The sequence below is a fragment of the Lontra canadensis genome, unplaced genomic scaffold (assembly GCF_010015895.1).
Source record: "Lontra canadensis isolate GAN:19392208 unplaced genomic scaffold, GSC_riverotter_1.0 scaffold81, whole genome shotgun sequence".
In the NCBI taxonomy this organism is placed as follows: domain Eukaryota; kingdom Metazoa; phylum Chordata; class Mammalia; order Carnivora; family Mustelidae; genus Lontra; species Lontra canadensis.
The window spans coordinates 4,995,128-5,018,074 of NW_022631075.1; the positions used below are offsets into that span (position 1 = coordinate 4,995,128).

At 35.9% G+C, this 22,947-nt stretch overlaps 1 pseudogene; it reads right to left on the reverse strand.

The window, feature by feature from the left end:
• Positions 1-3,431: 3,431 nt before the first annotated feature.
• LOC116882142 lies at positions 3,432-3,709 on the reverse strand (annotated as a pseudogene).
• Between the last annotated feature and the right edge of the window lie 19,238 nt (positions 3,710-22,947).

Below are 22,947 nucleotides of genomic sequence, written 5' to 3' on the forward strand. Positions count from 1 at the left end.
TAGATAAAAGTGACTAATGCACCATCACTACAGTACTAGAGTACCCTGAATCTGACTGTATATTTACATTAAAAAAAAAAAAACATTGTTTATTTGAGAGAATGAAAGCATGAACAGAGGGAGGGGCAGAAGGAGAAGCAGATTCCCTGCTGAGTGGGGAGTTCAGTGTAGGGCTCAATCCCAGGACCTTGGGAACCTGACCTGAACCAAAGACAGATGCTTAGCCAACTGAGCCACCCAGGCACCCCAACCATATATTTATCTTTACCAGTGAGTTTTATAATTTCATGTGCTTTCATGTTGTTATTTAGTGACCTTTCATTTCAATTTAAAGAATTTCTTTTAGCATATTTGTAAACCAGCTCTAGTGGTAAAAAAAACTTAGCTTTTGTTTGGGAATGCCTTTACCTCTCCATTTCTGAAGGACAGCTTTTCCAAATAGAATATTATTGATTGGCAGAATTTTTTTCTTTGAGCATTTTGAATATATCATCCCACTCTCTCTTGGCCTGCAAAGTTCCTGCTGAGAAAACTGCTGATAGCCTTATAGGGGTTCCCTTGTATGTGGTGAGTACATTTTGTTTCTTTCAAAATTCTCTGTCTTTGACATTTGGTAATTTGATTATAATGTGTCTCAGGGTAATCTTTCGGTTGATCTTGCTTGGGGCACTTTGAGCTTCCTGTATCTGCAGTTCCATATCCCTCCTAAGATTTGGGAGGTTTTCAGCCATTATTTCTTTTAATAAACTTTCTGTCGCTTTCCCTCTTTCTCTTCTCCTGTACCTATATACATTTTCTTGACAGGGTACCATAGGTTTGTATGCTTTCTTCACTCATTTTTTTTTTTTTTTTGCTCTTTGTTCCTTTAACTGGCTAATTTCAAATGACCTATCCTCGAGTTTTCTGATTTTTTCCTCTGCATGATTGAAGCTCTCTGTTGAAGCTCTCTGTTGAATTTTTTTAGTTCTTTCATTATATTCTTCAGCTTTAGGATTTCTGTTTCGGTTTTATATGGCTTCTATTTCTTTATTAAACTTCTCATATTGTTCATGCATTATTTTCCTGATTCTGTTTCATTGTCTACCTGTGTTTTCTCTCATTTCATTGAGCTTATTTAAGAATATTATTTTGAATTCTTTGTTAGATTATTTATAGATATCTGTTTCTTTGGGGTTGGTTATTTCAGTTGTATTAATTTCCTTTGGTGGTGTCATGTTTATCTGATTCTTTGTACTCGGTGTTGCCTTGCATTGGTGTCTGTGTGTATTAGGATGCAAACACTTCTTCCAGGCTTTACAGACTGTTTTGGCAAGTAAAGACTTTCCCTTGTCAGGTCCCCAGGCTGATGGGATTATCTTTGGAATCATAGTCTAGTGGGGTTGGAGCTGGGGCAAATGACTGCTGCTGGGTCTGCAGTGGGGTCTGTGGTTGGCAGGCCTGTTACTAGAGGTTGTCAGGTGTGGATTCTGTTCAGTCCCTGGGTGGATGAGACTCACTTTAGGACATGGTTCCATAGGGCTGGCATTGGGACAAGGGTCTGCAGATGATGGGCCTTTTGCCAAGTGCATGTGTGGGTGTGGTTTCCTCTTAATCCCTGGGATAGCTTTCAACAGGTCACTGGGTGGATCCTAGGGTAGGCAGGAGTGGTCTCAGACTGCAGTTGAGAGAGGCTGTAACTGAGTCATTCCTCAATACTTTTGGATTATATAAGGTGAAAAGTAAAGATACACACTCAGTTTATCCAATCTTTCATGTCAATGCTTCCTGAATTTTTCTAAATTTTAGATATCCATGCATTTTAAATTGACTGCAAAAACCAGTGTAGTATCAGATCACCAACTGCCTATCCAGTGTAAAGGAAATCACTGTGATTGCTGAAATTGGAAATTTCCTTACCTGAATTATTTGAACATCCCTCTGTTTCCAAAATAGTGTCAATTCATTATTAACATCCTGAAATTGATGTTTTCAATATAAGCAAATTTTTGAGCTCTCAGTTTGTTGCAGAGCAATATATTTTATTAGACTTGTATTAAATTAGGAAATTTACCATGCTATTCATTAAAAGCATAAAGATAACATCTCAAATTTCAAATTCCAAGCATATTATTAAAGATGCATCTTTTCGTGATAGAGGAGTCATGGTATAGAATTATTTGAAGAATTATATTTTACATATTATTTTCAATAAAAGTGAAAACTATGAATCTATTGAAATTGCTTACTTTTTCAAAAATTTGCAGACTTATTGTCTAAAAGATATTCCCTCTGCCAACGCCCTGCCCCAAATATGACTTGTACAACAATACATGGTTATTTTTACTCTATAATATAAAGCTTTTGAAACTCCCTGGAATATTAACCTTCACTGTTGACTTCAACTTATATCTTGTTTTAAAATCTACTATTAAAGTAAGAGTAGAGTTATATAAACTTTTAGGTAGAAGTTATATTGAGTTTTGGTCAGATATAGATGAGATGTAGATGTCCCTCTGGACTGAACTAAAGCAGATGAGATGATATCTTAATGGAATGGTGTGAAAAGGGGTTGGGGGAATCAAGGATGAGAAGAGGAAAAGACTTCAAACTTAATTTAAATTATGATTTTACTTCAAATCTTTTCTACTGTAAATGGAATAAGCAGATGGAGTGGAGGAAGATGGCAACAAAAATTCCTTGGCTATAACCTATAGTTATAGTTAAGACTATAACTCAACTTTTACCTAGCATGTCATCCAGAGTTTGATAGTTTATATGGTTTAAATTGCTCATTTAAAAAAAAAACAAAATAGCAATAGACATTCTAATGAGTCTAGGAGGTTAAATTTTAATTCAAATGATGTATACACATCCAAGACTAAAACATGCAATGAGCCATTTAGATGATCCAGTAATTTTTTTTTATAAAGTGGCATATTTACAATACCATATCATCTTTTATTACCCCGGGCTTAAGTTAACATCATAATGGGGCACCCAAGGTGTTATTCAACTTTGCAAATACATAACTTGCTTTGAAATAAATTACATATTCCACTACTATCAAGAGGCTGCCACTATACAATTGCATAGTGGTAAGACCTAAGATGGCTTTCAAATCTTACCTAGTTAAGAAATCCCTGCCATCTAAGTAATTCTTTTTCTGAAAATCTTTTTACCGGTTAAGCTTAGGTTTTTCTTCTGCCTTTAACTCTAACATACTCCATGCAAATTTTCTTTTAATTTTCTTTTTTTTTATTCCTTTGCATTCTGCACACCAACACAGAAGGAAAAGAAAGTACCTGAAACTTAAATATGGAGGAACTGTTCACAATTGCATTCAGTTTTGTACACTTCTCTCACTCACCTGTCAGTGAAAAATTACCAACCATTATGAAATAGGACAATTTAAGTAAAAAAAAGGAACCAAAAAAACCTCATAAAATATAAACCTAAGTATGGAAAGTGTTGTCCTCTTGGAGTCTCCACATCCTTCTCTTCTGTGTATTTATCTACAAATACATTGTTTCCAGGGATAAATGCAACCCCATACTTATTCTTCAGTTGTCCATTTATATATTCTTCTGTCTGCTCCAAGGCTATATTCATGTAGCCATTCAGGCAAGCCAGAACCCCTCAATAATCCACTCTAGAATTCAAATTTTGCCACAACTGATTGTCTAATGATTTCCTTTAAGAAGTCACTAGGGGGTTGCTTCAAAAGACTCATTTTAACAATCCTTATCAAAAATTTGAGAGATAGGAAACCTGAGTTCTAATGACAGCTCTGCTACTTAATTTAGCTCTATGCCTTGGATAACTCACTTCACCTCTCAAGGCCCCAAGTTCCTCATCTGGTAGGCAGGATCCAAACCCCTGCTCCAACTGCCCCTCCACACAGCTTTTTGAGGACATCATTAAAATCTTGCTATTCTTATTTTTCTCCTTTTTGCACGTTTCCAAAATCTTTTAAATTACCTATAAATCTATCCTCCTTTCAAAATGAGGGTTCATTGAGGGTGAAGAATATATCTTGTTTAGATTTCAATCTCATTACCTGGCACTGTACCAAATGCATGATGAATAAATAACTTCACTTGATCTCTGATTGCCTCAGTTTCCTATTTCTTATTTCTCCTCCTCTCTTTCCTTCACTTCCATTAGTAAAAACTCTAAGAAATGTGCCACAGGAAGTCTTCTCAGAATTCACATCTTAAGGAAGCATACTGCTTAAATTTCTAACCTCAGGCCTTAAAAATTCTGTTTTTTGAAAATAAAAGAAAAGCTTAACAAGAAATTTGAAGAAAAGCCTACTGTATAATTTGAATATGAACAGTGAAACTGGGTCAATATAATTTAGTAAGATGGCAAAATGAGTTCCCCAAATGTAATCATACTTGAAAAGCAGTCAGCAATAAAGTGAGTTTTATAGTAAAATTGCAGAAAAAAAGAAAAACAACGAAAACTTATTCAGGTGACTTTTACTTAGAGTCATCACAGAAGGCTTAAGATTTACAGTGTTAAGAAGAAAAAGAACAGGGAAATGAAGGAAGAAAAAGTAATAAAGTGACTTACAGAGAAATTACTGTATCATTTCTTATAATTTTAATTCCAGTGCAGTTAGTATACAGTATTAGTTTCAGGTGTATATTATAATGACTCAACGTTTCCATATATTACTCAGTTCTTATCAAGTATACTCTTAATCCCCTTCACATATTTCACATATTGTATGTTTTTAAAACTCTCAAAATTGAAAAGAACTAATTATCAATATTTATTTGATAAATATTGCAATGTATGTTTAATCTTAAATTTAATACATAGAAATAAATGATGAAGTTTTCAAAAATCAGAGAGAATATAAAGATAATTTGATCAACATAGAGTCTTAAGCAAATGTCTACTGTTTGTTCTCCCTAAAAATACAACTAAAATTACTGAAAAATACAAGAAGTATCCATAACAACATGAAAGAAAAGAAAATACAAATGCAATCAGCAAACTAGAAATTCTGAGGAATTTCTGGAATCTGATTAATGGAGAAACATACACACATAGCTTTAAATTGTTTATAAATCTCTCTCTCAAAATGAATGCTCATTGAAGATATAGAATATGTCTCATCTATCTTTTCAATTTCATTACCTGGCACTGTGCTAGATACATGATTAATAGATAATTTCACTTTATTTCTGATTATCTCAATTTCCTATTTGTTATTTCTCCTCTTCTTTCTTTCCTCCACATTCTAATAGTGAAAATTCTAAGGCAGTAAAGCTGTGGCCTAAAATAAGTATGACCTATTGCAGAATTGGGAACAGTTCTTTCCAAGAAAGCCTCAGTTATACTCAAAGCTCTAAGTCAATGAATACAACGATCAGTAAAAAATTTGGAGCTGTCATCAGGGTATTAATTAATGAAGAACATTTGAAAGAGTTGAACTTTCTAGAATCCCCACCTTTACGCTGCATGCATGCTGTAGGGTACAGTGATATTTGTTCTCAGTATATACCCATGAAAATGGTTTTTTTCTGATTACTAGTTCTTTTCTTAAATTTTTATTTAAGAAATATACATACATAGTTTTAAAAGCCAAAGTACTACAAGTCTCATAATGAAAAATGGAAGCCCATAGCACTTCCTACACACCAGAAGCAACTACACTCAACTTTGACTTATGCTCTTCTGACTTTACAGTTTTCAGTAACACACACACTTCTAATACTTCATCTCTCTAGTATGGAAATATCATTATTTATTTGTTAAATCAGTATTCAAACCTTAAGTTAATAGGACTACACACATTTTTTTTAAGTTGAATCAATTGGTGTGGCATAATATCGCTTTCTTTCTTATACAACTACGTATTTTTTCTAGAATTAATAAGTGTTTCAATTTTATTTGTTTAGTTTTCTTTGTAGCTATCACTAACTTGTCTCCAAAGTATCTGATAGGGGCACCTGGGTAGCTCAGTTGATTCAGCATCAGACTGTTGATTTCAGCTCAGGTCATGATCTCATGGTCCTGAGTTCCAGCCCTGCATCAGGCTCCATGCCCAGCATCTGCTTGTCTCTCTCCCTTTGCTCCTCCTCCTAACCTTCTTTTTCTCCATCTCTCTTTCAAAAAAATAATAATAATAATAATAATAAAATCTTAAAAAACAAAACAAAACATAAAAACAAAGTATCTGACAAAACTTTATAGCTCCACTCAATGTGGTCACACACCAGAGATAATTTGTAGGTTACATTTATTTTTTCCTTGGAGGCATTACTCTTGAATACCTCCATTCTCTTACTCCAATCACAGTTGATACACTTTACTGCTACTGCATAACTATGATTTTGAGAGTTCTATTCACTATCATCCTAAGAAATCCCACTACTTTTTTTTTCTCTTAAATAACCCATTCCCAAGACATAAAAATTTCCTTTTTGTTGGTTTACTCTTCCCTGAAATTATCTCTGTCCTCCTCCTTAACTTCCTTTTCTTCTATCACTATTTGTTTTCTTCTATGAACTTTAAAGATGGAAGATTTCTTCATAAATCTAGTGTTTGTTCAGTAATATTTAAGAACAAAAACAGGCATAAAAAAGCTGATTAAAAATTCATTATGTGAGAGTGGGCTTTGTGACTGGTGGATCTCTCAATGAGTGATTGTGAACCCAATAATGTCATATGGTTACTCTAAAGTGTTAGTATTTGAAAGTTTTTTGAGGGATAGTTAGATTCCTCAAAGAAATAGTCTAAACAGTTACTTTGTTAGGAGTGAGTTCTATTCTCTGGACTTCAGTGTTTTGGGGTTAAGAGGGGGATGATGGGGAGAAGGGGCAAGAAGGTGGAGAAGATTGCAACTTGTCCCCTATAGTGAGCTAATTATCTACCAAAACACTATGAACACCCATGAAATCAGCCTGAGATGTAGGATTATGCACTTCTGATCTCTAAAGGGGCAGAAGACGTCAGTGGACAGGTAAAGCAGAGTGAGAATGATGGGACTGATATGACAGAAGGGGGAGGGATGACAGAAGGGGGATAGAGCCACCACAACTGACCCACTGGAAAGTAATACCCTAATATGAAAGTGTCCTGTGACTAGGGACCAGCGTTAACTTGGAGTGTGGTTAAAAGCACTCAAAAAGTGGAAAAGATCTTATATGGCAACTGGTGGAATTGGGCAGTCATGGGCACAGGCATAAGCCCACAGAAGCAGGATAGCCACCAACCGTTACCACCCCTGCCAGAGAGAGTGCAGCAAAGCCTCCAGGCCATGGTCCTTGAGTCCCAGGCATTCCGCTGCTTGCACCACCACTGGGCTAGGCGCACACCCACCAGCACGCAAGAGGGAATCAGATGTGTGTGCCAGCCAGTGCTCGCTAGAACCACAGCCTTTAGCTCTCTGTATGCACTGCATGACTGGGGTCTGAAATTCTCTCCCCACCAGTGTCTGAGAGACCTCCATGCAGGTACTAGCAGGTGGTCTCTAGGAGAGTCTGAACACTCCCAGCTCAGGCTTGAAAAACTCTGTTGGGATCTCTTGGGCAGGCAGCTAGCTGCAAAACCCTGAGGTCTGGACCACAGACGGCAGTCCCAGAAAAAGCAGCCACTGTAAGTGGGCTCCCTGGACCAATATCGCTCATGATTTTAGTGATACAGGGGTGTAGAGACAAGCGGGCATTTTGGGTGACCCCTGAGATGGTGGCTGGGGATGTGCACTGCTTGTGGGAGGTTGCACAGCTCAGCGGGGTTTGCAGAGGGAAGTCTGTGTGTTCTAGACCACCCAGAGGGAAGAAGACTGAAGCTTCTCTCTGAGATAGAGGTGTGGGTGCAGTTTGCTTCCACTAAACCTACCAAAAGCCACAAAAACCTCCAGAGAACAAAAGCCAGAAAAACCAATTTCCAAAGAGCCCAGCCCCTTGAAAAGAAGCAGGAGGACTTAACCCAAACAAGACTAACTGAAAAACAATGTGGCAGGCCCCTCCCCCCAGAAACCCAGCCAAAAAAATGAGAGGACAATCACCACAGAGTCCCTGTAAAACTGTAAAACCCCAACATCAGGGGAAAACATGATATTAAGCCCCCATATTGCCATAAAACCTGTATATTTCATAGATAGAACTTTTATTTTTAATTTGTTCTCACTGTTCTTGTTCTTTTTGTTTAACCTATTTACCATTACAACAAGAGGTTTAATACAACATATTCCATAATAACCTTTTAACTTAAACTTTTTTCATACATATACCTGTGTTTTTCTTTTGCTTTTATATTTTTTTAAATATACATACAGATATAAGCTTCAAGGTAATCCTCTTTCCTCAATCAATACTACCCCTATATATGAACCAGTCTTAATCTTCCTTTATGTCTGGAAAGTTGAGTCCTTTAACAAAGATTTCAAGATACACCCAGAAAGAATAAAAATAACCTACCTTGCCCACATCGAAGATTTATAATCACCCTCCCACTGTTTCTTCTGTCAGTGTTTCTGTGTATTTGTTTTACTTCTGGTAGTATGTAAATCTTATACTTGATGTTCATTTTGGCTAGGTTCTTTTTTTTTTTTTCTTGTCATTTACTTTTGTCGGTCTTTTCATTTGTCCATTTATGCTTGTAAACCTTATAAGTCTTAACTTTGGGCCCCATTCTGGCTGGATAGTCTCTTTTTTTTTTTTTCAGTCCCTATCTCTTTTTTCTTTTTTCTTTCTTTTTGGTGGTAACTTCTGGTTGCTCAGAATAGTTCCAGGGTGCACCTTGCTGGGATCACAGTTGATATATTCAGCTATACATCCCCTCAACCACCTCTCACCAAAATGTCTAGGAGGAGGATAGCCCAAGAGAGGAAAAATTCAGAGACTGTGCACTATCCATCAGAGCTATTATATATGGACATAAACAGTATGTCGAAAAGGGAATTCAGTGTAACAATTATCCAGGCAATGGCTAGGTTGGAGAAAACCATTAATGACAACATGGAATCTATTAGGACAGAAGTGAAAGCTGCCTGGGAAGAAGTTAAAAATTCTATCAATGAGATCCATTCTAATCTAAATTCTCTAACAGCTAGGATAACTGAGGCAGAAGATAGAATTAGTGATCTAGAGGACAAAATGAGAGAGAAAAAGGATTAGGAGGAGGCCTGGAACAAACAGCTTAGAAGACATGAAAACAGAGTTAGGGAAATAAATGATACCATGAAACGTTCCAACATCAGAATCATTGGGATCCCTGAAGGGGGGGAGAAAGAAAGAAGACAAGAAGATATAGTTGAGCAAATCCTCCATGAAAATTTTCCCAATCTGGGAAATAGAACCAGCATTCCTGTTCTAGAGGCAGAAAGATATCCCACCAAGATCATAGAATCTGGAAAGACCTTGAAACACTTGATTGTTAAACTGATGAATCATAATTTTAGAAAAGAGTTCTTGAGAGCAGCTAGGGGGAAGAGATTCCATACATACAGAGGAAGGTCCATTTGAGTAACCTCAGACCTGTCCACAGAATCCTGGCAAGCCAGAAAGGGCTGGCAAGACATATTCAGGGCACTAAATGAGAAGAATATGCAGCCAAGAATACTTTATCTAGCAAGGCTGACATTCAAAATGGATGGAAAGATAAAGAGCTTTCCAAGACCGGCAAGGTTTAAAAGAGTATGTGACCCCCAAGCAGGCACTACAAGAAATATTAAGGGGGGTTCCATAAAAGAAGAAAGAACCCAAAAGTTTCATAGAACAGAAATTTACAGAGACAATCAATAGAAACAAGGACTTCACAGGCAACCTTATATCAGTAAAATCATATCTTTCAATAATCACATGAACAGCCTAAACACTCCCATAAAATGGCACAGGGTTGCAGACTAGATAAAACAACAGGACCCATCCATATGCTGTCTAAAAGAGACCCATTTGGAACCTAAAGATACATCCAGACTGAAAGTGAAGGGACGGAAAAGCATCTTTCATGCCAATGGGCCACAAAAAAGAGCTGGGTAGCAATTTTCATACCAGACAAATTAAATTTTAAACTAAAGACTGTAGTCAGAGACAAAGAAGGACATGACATCATTCTTAAAGGGTCTATCCACCAAGAAGATCTAACAATTGTAAATAGTTATGCCCCCAATACAGGAGCAACCAACTACATAAGAGAACTGTTAATCAAGATAAAGAGTCATATTGATGCAAATACATTAATAGCAGGGGATCTTAACACACCACTCTCAGTAGTAGACAAATCATCCAAGCAGAAAATCAATAAAGAAACAAGAGCATTGAATGACACATTGGACCAGAAGGACGTCATAGATACATACAGAACATTCCACCCCCCCCCCCAAAAAAAAAAACCAAAAAAACCCCACCAGAATACTCATTCTTCTCGAGTGCACAGGGAACTTTCTCCAGACTAGACCACATACTGGGTCACAAATCAGAGCTCAACTGATACCAAAAGACTGAGATTATCCCCTGCATATTCTCAGACCATAATGCTTTGAAACTGGAACTCAACCACAAGAAAAAGTTTGGAAGGAATTCAAACACTTAGAAGCTAAAGACGACCCTGCTTAAGAATGTTTGGATCAACCAGGAAATCAAAGAAGAACTTAAACAATTCAAGGAAATGAATGAGAATGAAGATACTTCAGTCCAAAACCTATGGGATACAGTAAAGGGAGGCCTAAAGGGGAAATACATAGCCATCAAAGCCTCCCTCAAAAAACTGAAAAATCCAGAATACATCAGCTCTCTTTACACCTTAAGGAACTGGAGAATCCACAACAAATTAAGCCAATCTCATATGCAAGAAGGGAAATAATCAAGATTAGAGCAGGAATCAATGATTCAGTACAACACATTAATTAAACTAGAAGCTCCTTTTTTGAAAGAATCAGTAAGATTGAAAACCATTGGCCAAACTAATCCAAAATAATAGAGAGAGGACCCAAATTTATAAAATTATGAATGGAAAGGGAGAGATCATGACTAACACCAAGGAAATAGAAACAATCATCAGAAATTATTATCAACAGTTATATGCCAATAAGTTAAGCAACCTAGATGAAATGGATGCATTCCTGGAAACCTATAAACTTCCAAAACTGAATCAGGAAGAAATTGAGAACCTGAATAAACCAATATCTACTAACGAGATTGAAGCAGTGATCAAAATCTTCCCAAAGAACAAGAGCCCAGGACCTGATGGATTCCCTGGAAAATTCCATCAAACATTCAAAGAAGAAATAATACCTATTTTCCTGAGGATGTTTCAAAAAATGGAAACAGAAGGAAAACTTCCAGAGTCTTTTTATGAAGCCAGCATTACGCTGATCCCCAAACCAGGCAAAGACCCCATCAAAAAGAAGTTTAGACCAACATTCCTGATGAAATTGGATGCCAAGATTCTCAACAAATCCTAGCTAATAAGATCTAACAGTACATTAAAAAAATTATCCACCATGACCAGGTGGGATTTATTATCCATGGAATGCAAAGGTAGCTCAACATTGATAAATCAATCAATGTGATATAACAAATCAATAAGAGAAGAGAGAAGAATGACATGGATCTCTCAATTGATGCAGAAAAGACACCTGACAAGATACAGTATCCATGCCTGATTAAAACCCTTCACAGTATAAGGAGAGAGGGAACATTCATCAACCTCATAAAATCTATTTATGAAAAACTCACAGTGAATATCATCCTCAATGGGGAAAAGCTGACAGTCCTCCCTTTAAGATCAGGAGCACGACAAGGATGCCCACTCTTGCCACTCTTGTTCAATATAGTACTAGAAGTCCTAGCAACAGCAATCAGACAACAGCAAAAACGACAAGAACAAAATAAAATAAAAGGTATTCAAATTGACAAAGAAAAAGTCAAACTCTCTCTCTGCACAGATGACATGATACTTTATATGGGAAACCCAAAAGACTCCACCCCCAACTACTAGAACTCATACAGCAATTCAGTAATGAGGCAATGTTGGAGGCCACGGCACGGTTGGAGTCGAGGACCAAACCAAGCCCTGACTTGTGTCTCCTTCAAAGTCCGGACACCTTGATAAGGGGTTAAGGACAGAAAAGTTGAGTAACACTGAGAAAGGGTCTGTGCTATGTGTCATGTGCTCCCTTGAAACGTGCTCATGGTTCCTGTTTGGGTGCCACTTGCTGTTGCCAGCATGACAAATTGACCAGGAAAACGTGAGGGTAAGAGGATGGTGAAAAGAAATTAAGAGACAAAGAGATGGGGGCAGGAGGAACACTGAGGAGGATGTCCAACAGTACCGATTTTATTCCACATCTTACAAGCATTTATAAGGCAGACCACAATAGAAGGAGTAATATATCAGTATCTAGTCAGATGATCGCAAGTTCCTATAACAAGTTTACATTAACTACAAGCAAACCTTGTGATGCCAGGTAGTCTCGGCTAAAGCCATTAGCAAGACAATCAACCAGGGAGTGGGTTATGGGAGGTACAGGAACAACAAGGACCAACTAAGAATTCATGACCCTGACCACATTGTTCCCTTCTGTAGGGAGAGTGTGTGGGAAGTTACGTAGGTGAGCGCACGACACATAGCACAGACCCTTTCTCAGTGTTACTCAACTTTCCTGTCCTTAACCCCTTATCAAGGTGTCCAGACTTTGAAGGAGACACAAGTCAGGGCCTGGTTTGGTCCTCAACTCCAACCATGCCGTGGCCTCCAACAAGGCAGGATACAAAATCAATGTACAGAAATTAGTTGCATTCTTATACACTAACAATGAAAATACAGAAATGGAAATGAGAGAAATCGGTTCCATTTACTATAGCACCAAGAACCACAAGATACCTGGGAACAATCCTAACCAAAGAGGTAAAGGATCTGTACTCAAGGAACTACAGAACACTCATGAAAGAATTTGAAGAAGACACAAAAAGATGGAAGACCACTCAATGCTCACGGATCAGAAGAATAATCATTGTTAAAATGTCTATACTGCCTATAGGATATAGCCAAGTTCTTGTATATATAGAAGTTCAAGAATATATATATATATATATTCTTGAAAGTATAGCCAACTATACTTTCAATGCCATCCGATCAAAATTCCACCAGCATTTTTCAAAGAGCTGGAACAAACAATCCTAAAATTTGTATGGAACAAGAGTCCCCGAATTGCTAAGGAAATGTTGAAAAAGAAAAAAAAAAAACTGGGGGCATCATGTTGCCTGGTTTCAAGCTTTACTACAATGCTGTGATCACCAAGACAGAATGATACTGGCACAAAAACAGACACATAGACAAGTGGAACAGAGTAGAGAGCCCAGATAGGGACCCTCAACTTTATGTTCAAATAATCTTCAACAAAGTAGGAAAAAATATACAGTGGAAAAAAAGACAGTCTCTTCAGTAAGTGGTCTGGGAAAATTGGACAGCTATGTGTAGAAGAATGAAACTCAATCATTCTCTTACACCATACACAGAGATAAACTCGAAATGGATAAAAGACCTAAACATGAGGCAGGAATCTATCAAAATCGTAGAGAACATAGGCAGTAACCTCTTCGACATTGGCCACAGCAACTTCTTTCAAGACATGTCTCAATAGGCAAAGGAAACAAAAGTGAAAATCAACTTTTGGGACTTCATCAAGATCAAAAGCTTCTGCACAGCAAAGGAAACAGTCAACAAAACAAAGAGACAATCCAAGGAATGGGAGAAGATAATTGCAAATGACGCTATGGACAAAGGGCTGATATCCAAGATCTATAAAGAACTCCTTAATCTCAACACACATGAAACAGAAGACATGAACAGATACTTCTCCAAAGAAGACACACAAATGGTTAACAGACACATGAAAAAATATTCATCAACATTAGCCGTCAGAGAGATTCAAATCCAAACCACATTGAGATACCACCTTACATCAGTTAGAATGGCCAAAATTAACAAGACAGTAAACAACATGTGTTGGTGAGGATTGGCAAAAGGGGAACCCTCTTACACTGTAAGTGGGAATGCAAGTTGGTGTAGCCACTTTGGAAAACAGTGTGGAGATTCCTTAAGAAATTAAAAATAGAGCTACCCTATGACCCTGCAATTGCACTACTGGGTATTTACCCCAAAGATACAGATGTAGTGAAAAGAAGGGCCATCTGTACCCCAATGTTCACAGCAGCAATGGCCACAGTCGCCAAACTGTGGAAAGAACCAAGATGCCTTTCAACGGATGAATGGCTAAAGATATGGTCCATATATACAATGGAGTATTATGCCTCCATTAGAAGGCTGAATACCCAACTTTTGTATCAACATGGACGGGACTGGAGGAGTTTATACTGAGTGAAATAAGTTAAGCAGAAAGAGTCAATTATCATGTGGTTTCACTTACTTGTGGAGCAGAAGGAATAACACAGAGGCCATTGGGAGATGGACAGGAGAAGTGAGTTGAAGGAAATTGGAGGGGTAGACAAACCATGAGAGACTGTGAACTCTGAGAAACAAACTGAGAGTTTTGGTTGGAAGGGTGGAAGGGGTTTGGATGAGCCTGGTGATGGGTATTACGGAGGGCACGTATTGCATGGAGCACTGGGTGTGGTGCAGAAACAATGAATTTTGGAACACACACACACAAAGAATTAAATCAAATTAAATTAAACAATAATGCCAAACCATTAGAACAGGACAGATCCTGTTATGACAAATATTACTGCCCTGGCCAGTGCTCCACTCACTGCAAAATGCATTTAACAAAAATTTCCAGAACCACCAAGAATCAAAAAAGAAAGGGGGATAATGAGTCTTAGTATTATATATAATATACATATTATATATAATATGTAGTATATATTTTATTATATGTGTAATTATTATATGTATTATATATATTTATTATATATATTATATATTCCTATATAATAGGAATTATTTAGCAAGGTACCTCTTTTTAGCAAGGTACCTCATTCCTGTCCTCTGTTGTGCCTGCTACTTTCCAGGACAAAGCTTTATGTGTTCATGTGTTCAATTTTACCAGACAGTAAAATTCTTATTTTACTGTCTGGTAATGGAGGCATAATACTCCATTATAGATATGGACCATATCTTCTTTATGCATTCATCCATTATATGTAATATCCATTTTATGTAAGAAATTGTAGTATGACACTCACCCCTAAGTGCTGGTTAGGAAGGGGATCTGGAGTCTAAGCACCCCTTGTATAGATTTTTTTTAATTAACATATAATGAATCATTTGTTCCAGGGGTACAGGTCTGTGATCCATCAATCTTACTCAATTCACAATAATCACCATAGGACATACCCTACCCAATGTCCATCACCCAGCCACCCCATCCACCCCACTCCCCTCTACCCTAGTATCCCTCAGTTTGTTTCCTGAGATTAAGAGTCTCTTATGGTCTCTCTCCTTTTCTGGTTTTATTCCATTTCATTTTTTCCTCTCTTCCCTCATGATCCTTTGCTTTGTTTCTCAAATTCCACATATCAGTGAGATCATATGATAATTGTCTTTCCCTGAATTAACTTATTTTTCTTATAATAATACCCTCTAGTTCCATCCACATCATTGCAAATGGCAAGATTTCATTTTTAATGGCTGCATAATATTCCATTGTGTATATATACCACTTCTTCTCTATCCATTCCTCTGTGGATGGACATCTAGGCTCTTTTCATTGTTTGGCTATTGTGGACATTGCTGCTATAAACATCGGGATGCAGGTGCCTCTTTGTATCACATTTGTACCTTTAGGGTAAATACCCAGTAGTATAATTGCTTTGTCTCAGGGTAGCTCTATTTTCAACTTTTTGAGGAACCTCCATACTGTTTTCCAGAATGAGTATACCAGCTTGCATTCCCACCAACATTGTAGGAAGATTCCCCTTTCTCCACATCCTCACCAACATCTGTCGTTCCCTGACTTGTTTACTTTAGCCATTCTTACTGATGTGAGGTGATATCTCATTGTGGTTTTGATTTGTATTTCCCTGATGCTGACTGATGTTGAACATTTTTAATGTGTCTGTTGGCCATTTTTATGTCTTCTTTGGAGAAATGTCTGTTCATGTCTTCTGCCCATTTCTTGATTGGATTATTTGTTCTTTGGGTGTTGAGTTCCATAAGTTCATAGTAGATTTTGGATACTAGCCCTTTATCTGATATGTCATTTGCAAATATCTTCTCCTATTCTGTTGGTTGTCGTTTGGATTTGTTGATTGCTTCCTTTGCTGTGCAAAAGCTTTTTATCTTGATGAAATCCCAGTGGTTCATTATATTAACTACCCCTTTTTAGGCCCATTTTCCTCTTGACTTCAAAGTTACCTGATGCCTCCAATTCTTGGATTTTCTAAGATTTCAGAGAACAAATTGACTTGTTTCATGTGGTATCCCCCAACACTTCCACTTTTGTAGGCACTTAAGAATAGAGAAAATAAAATCTAAGTCAATTACCATTTGTCAATCCACTTTCCACCTTTCAAAACTATATTAGCATATTTTGTCTGCTTTCATCACCTCGCCATTTGTCCTTATGGCTTTTCAACTTTTAAAAATTTCCTTCACTATCATTTGTTAGGTCTCAGGAGAGAAGAAAAGATGAAGACATATTCAATTAGCTATATTTACAAAGAAATCTCAGAACCATATTTTAAATAAAATAAAGAGCTTCTAGCATGAGTAACTAACCTAACAGAGAATCAAAATAGAGCCTGACATAACTCTGAAAAGAAGAACAAACAATTTAAAAAAATACTTTATTCTAGCATTTTCCCTCAGGATAAAGCTCTATTTAAGAATGTGTGAAATTAAAGTTCTGACTCTAATAATAATGAATAAAATGAATGAATGAAAATGGAACACCAAAAACTCTGAGATGACACTAAAGTAGCACTTAGACAAAAATTTGTAGGACTAAGTGCTTATACTAGCAGAGAAGAAAAGTCTAAAATCAATTAATTCAGGTTCCACTATAAAAAAAAGAAAAAGAAGGGCAATTTAAAGTAAGCATTAGAAAGGAAATAATAAAGAACAGAGCAGAAAATAGTGGAAGAGAAAATATAAAAATTAAGAAAAGCCAAAATTTTGTTTTTTATGTTCAGCAAAATTAACAAATTTACAGGCAAATTAATTGAGATGAGGGGGAAGCAAGGACAGAAACTCTCATGGGGAATTAGAAAATTAACATTAAAAAAGAAAAGAAGGGATACCTGGGTGGCTCAGTTGGTTAAGCGACTGCCTTTGGCTCAGGTCATGATTCTGGAGTCCCAGGATCAAGTTCCTCATCGGGCTCCCAGCTTCATGTGGAGTCTGATTCTCTCTCTGATCTTTTCCCCTCTCATGCTCTCTCTCACTGTCACTCTCTCAAATAAATAAATAAAATCTTTTAAGAAAAAGAAAAGAAGAGTAACATCAATAAAAATATTAGAGGTATTAAAAGGATAGTAAGGTAATTGGGGCACCTGGGTGGCTCAGTGGGTTAAAGCCTCTGCCTTTGGCTTGGGTCATGATCTCAGGGTCCTGGGATCTAGCCCCACATCAGGATCTCTGCTCAGCAGGGAGACTGCTTCTCCTTCTCTCTCTGCCTGTATCTCTGCCTACTTGTGATCTATATCAAATAAATAAATAAAATCTTTTTTAAAAAAGGATAGTAAGGTAATTTTATGAAATTTATGCTCAAAATTTCAAAATTCACATTAAATAGACAAATTCCTTGAAAGATGGAAATGACCAGAAATCACTCAAGAAAAAATAAATAACCAAATTGTTTCATCTGTTTTAAAAAATTGAATGTATAGCTAAAATTCTTCCCACAAAGAAAGCACTAGGCCCAGATAGCTTCACTGATGATTTGATCAAACATTTAAGGAAGAAATAGTAATAATTTAAAAAAAACAATTTTAAAATTGAAAAGCAGGAAATGCTTTCAAAATCATTTTATGTAACCAGCATTACCTTGATATACAAACCAGATAAAGACATTACAAGAAAACTACCTACTAGTATACCTCAGGAGTACAGATACAAAAATGTTAAACAGAATTTTACCAAATTCAGTTCAACAATATATAAGAAGGATGATACATTATGACCAAATGGGGCTTGTCTCAGATTGATTTAATACTCAAAAAATCAATTAATGTAATGTATCATAGTATGAAATTATAAAAGAAAAGCCATATTATCATTTCAATTTATGCAGTAAAAATTCACAAAATTCAATATCCATTTGTATTATAAATTCTCAGAAAACTAGGAATAAAAAGGAATTCTTTATCCTGATGAAAGACATAAATGAACAATTTAAAGTTAATATACTTAATTATATAAATGAAATGTTTTCAGTTTAATATAAAAATCAATACATGGATGTCTACTCTTACTACTTCTCAAAATTTTACTGAAGGTTCTAGTCAGAGCAATTGGGAAATTAAGTAAGTAAATAAGTAATCCTGTCTTTATTTGTAGTCAACATAATCATCCATGTAGGAATTTTTATGGACTCTACAAGAGGCTACTGGCACTAACAAATGAGTTTACCAGTGGAGTAGGATGCAATATCAGTATACAGAAATCAATTTCATTTTCATGTACTAGCAACAAATATTAGGAATTTGATTTTTTAAAAGATTTTATGTATTCATTTGAAAGACAGACAGAGAGAGCACAAGCAGAGGGAAAGGCAGAGAGAGAGGAGAATAGACTCCCTGCTGAGCTGGGAGACATGGGGCTCAATCCCAGGAACTAGAGATCATGACCTGAGCTGAAGGCAGTCGCTTAACCATCTGAACCACCCAGGTGCCCCAGGAATTTGAATTTTTAAGCACCACTTACAATAGCACCAACAAATAACAAATATTTAGCAATACCTTGAAAAAAGTGTGTAAGATAACTAAAGTGAGAAACTATAAAACATCAATAGCAGAAATTAAATAAGATCTTAATAAGTGGAGATATATACGTTGTTCATGGGTCAGAGGTTTAATATTGTAATAATGTTAACCTCCCCAAATTGATCTACAAATTCCACACACCCTGTATCAAAATACAGGCATTATTTGTAGAAATTGACAAACTGACTCTAAATATTTATATAGAAATGCAAGCAACCTAGAATAGTCAAAACAACATTGAGAAAGAAGAGTAAATTTGGAAAGCTCACATTTCCTTATTTAAAAATTATTATAAAGTCTACTGTACTTAAGTGTTATGGTATTGACATTAAAATAGGCAAATAGATATATCTGACAGAATATCTTCCAGAAATGTATCCACACATATATGAACTAGTGATATTTTACAATCATTGCAAAGTAAATTCATTAGAGAAAGGATAGTCTTTTCAACAAATTACACTAGAACATTGTATATGCACATGCAAAAATTAATTTTGATTCATCATTTATACCATATATAACAATTACTTGAAAAAAGATCATAGACCTAATGTGAAACCACAAAATACAATTTCTAGAATAAAACATTAAATAAAATATTTGTGTTCTTGAGTTAAAAGTTTCTTGATATGAGCCCCAAAATGCAATCCATAAAAGATAAAAAAAATAAAATAAACTTCATGAAAATTTAAAACTTATATTATTTTAGAGATGATAAGAGAATGTAATGAGAAGCCATAGACAGGGAGAGTGTATTTGCAAAACATATGTCTGGTAAAGGACTTGTGTCTAGAATATACAAAGAACTATCAAAGTTCAATACTAAAAAAAACAAACATCCTAATCAATAAATTAATAAAATGGACATAAGATTTGAACAGACATTTTGCTGAAGAATATATTTGTATATAGTACAGGAGCACATGAAAAAATGCTGAATATCATTAGTCAGCAGTTAAATAAAAAATAAACTACAATAAACGAACTATACACATATTAGAATGGTTCAAATTTAAAAGGCTGACCATAGGAAGTGTTGAAGCAGATGTGTGGCACTGGAACTCTCACACACTGCTGGTGATAATGTGAAATATCACAGCAACTTTGGAAAAGTGCTTGGCAGTTTTTTAAAAAGTTAAACATATGCTTGCCATATGATCTTCCATTTCATGTTTAGGTATTTACCCAAGAGAAATTAGAGTATATATCCATACAAAATCTTGTACATGAATGTTAATAACATTTTAATCTGTAATAGCCTCAAGCCTGGAAATGAAGCAAATATTAATCAATACGAAAAAAAATAAGAAATTTTCTTCTACCTGTACAAAGAATACTATTCATAATTAAAAGGAATAAATTATTGGTGCATCCAACAACATGGATGAATCTCGAAATTATTATGCTGAGTGAAAAGTGCCAGGTAAAGGAGAATATACTATAAGATTTCATTTATATAATTTCTAGAAAATTCAAATAATCTATAGTGACAGAAAGTAGATCACTGGATTCTTGAGAATGTAAGGAAGGAATTATCAATGGGCATGAGGAAATTTTGAGGATGAAGAATATTTTATGAATGTATCTCTTGATTATTGTCATGGTTTGGTGGAGACTATATATATAAATATATATTTCCAAAATTGTACACTTTAAATAGGCTCAATTTATTTTATACCAGTAGTATTAGGCACATGCTGCTTCCTACTTAGCAAAAGAGCCTACTTCTCATATAGCTTAACCATACATCTCAGAATTTAGACTTACTTGCACTGAGGAGCATGACACATGTCATGTCCTTATACTTGAACCAATCATAGTAGTTTGTGAATAGGATATATGGTTTATGCTAATTAAAACCTATCCCTAAAGGTGCATGGGTAGCTCAGTCAGTTAAGTGTCTGCCTTGGGTTCAGGTCATGTTCTCAGGGTCCTGGGATGGAGCCCTGCATGGGGCTCCCTACTCAGAAGGAGCCTGTTTCTCCCTCTTCCTCTGCTGCTCCACCTGCTTGAATTCTCTCTCTTGCTCATAAATAAATAAAAAATCTTTTAAAAAAATAAAGTCTATCCTTAAAGAATAAAATGGGGTTGATTCAGCCAATATACATGGTTTAAAAATCCTAGGTACGGCTAGGATTGAAGAAGAAAAGTAATAAATCCTACAGAGACAATCAAAATTGTCCATTACAGATTTTAAATGATTTAGGATATTATGAGATCTAGGAATTTCTCATCAAATTCCTTTTAAGAGCTATATTTTTATTTTCTATTAAGTTTAACATTTTAATTCCTGTATAGTTAACATGCAGTGTTATATTAGTTTCAGGTGCACAATATAGTGATCCAACAATTCTACACATTACTCCATGCTCATCACAATAAGTGTACCCTTTAATTCCCATCACCTATTTCACCCATCCCAACACCCACCTCTCTGGTAAGCCTTATTTTGTTCTCTATAGTTAAGAGTTTGTTTCTTGGTTTCTCTCTCTCTCTCTTTTCTTTGCTCATTTTTTTTAAGATTTTTATTTATTTATTTATTTATTTATTTATTTATTTATTTATTTATTTGACAGGCAGAGATCACAAGTAGGCAGAGAAGTAGGCAGAGAGAGAGGTGGAAGCAGGCTCCCTGCTGAGCAGAGAGGGGACCCTGGGATCATGACCTGAGCTGAAAGCAGAGGCTTTAACCCACTGAGCCATCCAGGTGCCCCACTCATTTATTTTGTTTCTTAAATTTCACATATGAATGAAATAATATGGTATTTGCCTTCCTCTGACTTGTTTCCCTTAAGATTATACTCTCTGTCTCCATCCTTTTTGTTACAAATGACAAGATTTCATAAAAAGAATGAATGGCTGAATAATATTCATATATATATGAATATTATATATATGTGGTATATATATTATATATATGGATGCTTGAGGTATATGATGTGGTATATATGTATATACTTCATCATTTTCTTTATCCATTCATCCATTGAGGGACACTTGGGCTGCTTCCATTACTTGGCTATTGTACACAAGGCTGCAATAAACCTAAAGATGCATGCATCCCTTTGAATTAGAGTTTTGTATTTTTTTTGGTAAATAGGCAGATTTTGGTCCAGTCAAGACATATTTGTCAAGCTCCTGCTCATTTTGCCAGGCAATATGATAAGCACTAGAATATCACAGTGATATTCTAGTGATAATAACAAATAACATCTTTGCCTTCATAATACTCACATTCTGGTGTGGGACACAAGAGCATAGTAAAGTAACTATACAAATATATCATTTTAAGTAGTGATGATTGCTTTCAACAAAAATATAATGTGGTAAAGAGAAATAGTTATGGGGCTATGCTATTTAATTTTTTATTTTTAATCATGAAATATTTAATACAAACTTACAAATATATGTGTATGTGTACATATATATGTTTCTGTATATATAAAATAAAATGAACACTTACATATCCATCAAGTTTGAATAATAGGAAATTACCAATGCCTTTGAAACCTTATATTTTCACTTCTACTACCATATACTATATCCTGTGTAAAGGGTGAATATTGTAGACAGGAATGAGAAGAAAGTCTCTCTTAGTCCTTTCTACCTTTTCTGAATAGACCTAAGTGAAGGAATGAAGTGAATCATATGACAGTCTTCAGGAACTGCATTCCAGGCCCAGCAAAACAGCAAACACAAAAGCCATTATATATAAATCAACTTTGCTCTTTGAGGAAGGGCAAGAAGAGCACCACGGCCAATGAGGAGTGAATATGAGGAAAAGTAGTCACATATGAGGCTTGAGTGGTACCTGGGAATCAAATTAGTCTGATCTTTAAAAACTCTGAAAATAAGGGACACCTGGGTGGCTCAGTCAGTTAAGTATCTGCCTTCAGCTCAGGTCACAATCTCAGGGTTCTGGGATCCAGCCCTGTGTTGAGCTCCCTGTTCAGCAGGGAATCTGCTTCTCCCTCCTCTCTGCCCCCCACTTGTGTTCCCTCTCTCTCTACCTCAAATAAATAAAATCTTAAAAAATAAATAAATAAACACTCTGAAAACA